Source organism: Octopus bimaculoides, chromosome 1, assembly GCF_001194135.2.
Source record: "Octopus bimaculoides isolate UCB-OBI-ISO-001 chromosome 1, ASM119413v2, whole genome shotgun sequence".
Taxonomy (NCBI): Eukaryota; Metazoa; Mollusca; class Cephalopoda; order Octopoda; family Octopodidae; genus Octopus; species Octopus bimaculoides.
This window is the reverse complement of record NC_068981.1, coordinates 145,514,908-145,515,244: the sequence shown is the minus strand read 5'-3', so window position 1 is coordinate 145,515,244 and position 337 is coordinate 145,514,908.

Sequence of the window (337 nt, the reverse complement as noted above, 5' to 3'; positions counted from 1 at the left end):
CTATGGCACACTTACGAGGGTGGCACATCTTTGGCGGCTCATATGGGGAGCCCTAAGGCACACTTACGAGGGTGGCAATCTTTAGCGGCACATCTTTGGCGGCTCATATGGGGAGCACTATGGCACACTTCCGAGAGTGGCACATCTTTGGCGGCTCCAATGGGGAGCCCTATGACACACTTACGAGGGTGGCACATCCTTGGCCCACATATGGGGAGCCCTATGGAACACTTACGAAGATGGCACATCCTTGTGGCACATCTGGGTAACCCTATAGCAAACTTACAAGATGGCACATCCTTGGTGGCACATCTGGGGAGCCCTATGGCAGAGTTAG